The following is a 4,138-nucleotide window of genomic DNA, read 5'->3' on the forward strand; positions in this document are numbered from 1 at the left end:
TTTTCATCACTGTCATTAATACGAGTATACTTCATTACTGCAGGTTAGCTGAGTAAACAGACATGCACTGCAGTCTGGGAAATAAAACGATTGTTTTTATCGTCAGTGCTTCAGAGAGGGGAAAAATCTGTCCAAAAACTTAGCATGTCTGAACATGTAAAAGCACCTCATCTGAGCCATGTGCACTTTTCACAAACATGAGACCTGTCCCTAAAGACAAAACGCTGGTGCACTCAACTGCTTTGAGTAACAGGAATACGCGAGATATGATGAGGCACAAGAGTATTCATTTCCAAAATTACTGGCACCCTTGATGAAAATGAACCAAAATGAATAACCCATTTTTCATGTCCTTGACATGACATAAGCTTTATTTATTGTTTTCAGGGAAACATGACCTTGTATGATTATTTTTAAGCACAGTTACTATGCATCTATTGTAAATCTGTAAATAATAAAGACCTGTGCTAAGATGAAATAAAAAAAAAAAATCTAAATGTCTTGATGTCACAATAAAGCACATGCTCTCGAGTATGGGCTCCTCATTTTTTTTTTAAAAAAAACATGTAGGGGTGCCATTACTTTCGCCACTTTTATCAGAAATTTTTAGTGAAGGTCTAATGAGAATAAGCTTAGTTACAGAAAAATTTTCTTCAAGTTGTTGGAAAATTCAAGTTGGAAATTTATTTATGTATCATTATATTGAATGGTTGTTGTATAGCATCATATACACCCATTCTTATACAGGGTGCCAATACTTTTGTGTTTGCGCACACACGAGTTATAAGCCACTGTGCTCTGAGTGTTGTCACATACCTGACGAAGAAGTGATCTTTGACCCCAGACTATGCAGACTGGCGTGGGAATAAAACAAACAGATGACCCACTGTACTGTGCTCTTATCTTACACTGTTACACAGGTATAATTAGTTGGAGGCACTGCACAGCACGTCCTGTACCTGTCTGTGATTTAACTCCAACTCAGAACACACACACACACACTAAAGTGCCTTTAGTGCAGTTGCTTGCTCAGTTTGTCACTTGAATTGCAGCAATTAGAAATTAATTTCTTGTAACTAATAAATCTACTGTTTAAAATGTTGTTTGTCTTCCATTTTTGTTAAGTATTTAACATAGACCATAACTCAAGCTCAACAGGTTTAAAGGTCTTCTATATTAATTTTATTTTATTATTTATTTTTTCCAAAGAAGTTGAAATATAAAATGTGTGTGGTTTGATTTTGCTTCATTTTACATGACCATTGTCTGACCTGATACCATTGGTTGGGCATTTTATTTGACAACTAAATGTACTTGTTATAGGGTTGAAGGTTTGAGTGTTATATCAAAGCACACATTGATTTACTTAATTGCAGTCTGCATCAGCTAGCTGATCTGTGCATGCTATACAGTATATAGTGTTAGCAAGCACCCTCATGGCTTCACATACTTAGGAAATTATTAATGTCCACTCAACATGTACTGTCTTATTCACTATATGGCCAAAAGTATGTGGAACACCACACCCATATATGGGCCTTCCCCAAACCACAGAGTTGAAAGCACACAATTGTATAGGATGTCTTTGTATGCTGTTGCATTACAATTTCCCTTCACTAAGGGGACTAGCCCAAACATGTTCCAGCATGACTATGCCACTGTGCACAAATCAAGGTCCATGAAGGCATGGTTTGCCAAATTTGGAGTGGAAGAACTTGAGTAGCGTGCACAGAGCCGTGACCTCAACCTCACTGAACACCTCTGGGATGAACTGGATCACTGACTGCACACCAAGCCTTCTCACACAACATCAGTGCCAGAGCTCGCTAATGCTCTTGTGACTGAATCAGCAAATCCCCACAACCATGCTCCAACATCGAGTGGAAAGGTTTCTCAGAAGAGTGGAGGTTATTAAAACAGCAAAGGGAGACTAGTTCTGGAATAAGATTTTCAAAAGCACATATAAGTGTTATGGTCAGGTGTCCACAAACTTTTGGCCATATAATGTATGTACAATCTCTGCAACACTCAATGCTTTTACAAATCTCACTCTAAGACCAGTGGTGAAATGCAAAATATCAAGGTTGCTAGGATCATTATATAGTTCAAACCTGCTAAAATGTAGACATAAACAGATGAATGTCAGTACTACTATTATTGACATAATGTCCATAATGGATAGCTATAAATGGTATAGTGGTAGGTAAAAAAGTGGTAGGTAGGTAGCTAGCTAGCACGTTAGCAACAACATAGGTATAATTCAGAATTGAACTCCTCAGCACAGCCCTTTTCGTGAAACCTGCACTGTGTAATGCCTTTTTCAGAGGAAACCATTAAATTTGGATTGAACTCTTCAGCAAAGTGGGACAAAAATCACTTTGAATGGCTTTGCAAAGAGAGATTTACCTCCAAGAGCCAGGAAGAGCACCATGTTTCATTGATCTTCTCTACATCTCTAGTTGCTTTGTGCATATTCACATATGTAAATGTGTTCATGTAGTAACATCACAACCAAGCATTCAAATTACTAAGTCATTTTAGCTTATCTTGATATGTGAACTATACAGAATGGCACTCAATTAAGAACCTGATCATTTTTAATACCAAGGTAAATCCAGTCTCATTTATTTCACAAAGATGTTATTGACTTTCAAACAGAAAAACAAATACAACAGTCAGTATTAACTTTGTTTTATCTAGGAAAATTAGATGGGAAGATTTACTGTAGATGAGGACTAAGAGGAGTGATTACATAATCCTTAAGATTGAATGACTAATTCGATCTTAAGGATTATGTAATCACTCCTCTTAGTCCTCATCTACAGTAAATCTTCCCATCTAATTTTCCTAGATAAAACAAAGTTAATAAAAACTATAGCAATAATATTAATTCTACCACTACTTCTAACAGTAAACACTATCAGAAGTATTCATTTATGTAATATAGGAAGATAAGACTTGCGGATTAAGTCAGTAATTGTCTCTAAATGTTGCATTATTCTCAATATGACATTGCAAGAAAACGTATAAAATAGTAATTTACTGCCTCATGTAACATTTTCCAAGTTTCTAAAGATAGATCAAATATTGCAATGTCTCTCTTATAATGAAGTAGATATCTATATGGCACAAAGAAAAAGAAAAAAACAAAAAGTCTGCATGTTCAGTTGCAACGGTTTTTGCTGTTTTACTGATAAGCGACTCCTTTTCCTCCTAAAGTCAGTGTCAGTATTGTTTTAAAATCTCAGGGGACAGGACCTTATAAAGAACATATATAATTTGTTTTTACATTTAATTAGAACATTTACAGGTTAGAAAGACACACACACACACAAAACCTAATTGAAGCATCATAATGTCTATTCTTTTATTAGAATGACTTTTGTCAGAAAAAAGGTTTTTTTTTTTGTTTTTTTTTTTACAATGTTTCATTGTATTTAATATTTAATTTATACCATCAGTTACACTCATTCTCTTCTATGAGTATAGATACAGTAACTGATTGAATCTCAATTTCTCTAATAGATAGTCCTTGAAGAACAGGCTCTTTTTCAGTATCGTAACTCACTGTTTTCTGAGCTCTTTCTCTACATTGACTTGTGAAGTGACTTGTGGCCAAGTATGGTGACCTATACTCGGAATTTGTGCTCTGCATTTAACCCATCCAAGTGCACACACACAGTAGTGAACACACATACACCGTGAACACACACCCAGAGCACTGGGCAGCCTTTTTTGCTGCGGCGCCCGGGGAGCAGTTGGGGGTTCGGTGCCTTGCTCAAGGGTCTCACCTCAGTCGTGGTATTGAGGGTGGGAGAGAGCGCTGGTCATTCACTCCCCCCACCTACAATCCCTGCCGGACCCAAGACTCAAACTCACAACCTTCAGGTTCACCTTCGGGTTGCAAGTACGACTCTCTATCCATTAGGCCCATCTACATCTGCTCATTCACACATTTATCAATTAATGTTCACATCAAACATCAGAGTGGGCAAAAATGTGATCTCAGTGACTCTGACCATGATAAGGCTGTTGGTGTCAGATGAGCTGTTTTGAGGATTTCAGAAACTAATGACCTCCTTGGATATTCATACAGAAGTCTCTAGAGTTTACGTGGAATTTTTGATGAGAGAGGTCT

This window comes from Pangasianodon hypophthalmus, chromosome 15, assembly GCF_027358585.1.
Source record: "Pangasianodon hypophthalmus isolate fPanHyp1 chromosome 15, fPanHyp1.pri, whole genome shotgun sequence".
NCBI lineage: Eukaryota > Metazoa > Chordata > Actinopteri > Siluriformes > Pangasiidae > Pangasianodon > Pangasianodon hypophthalmus.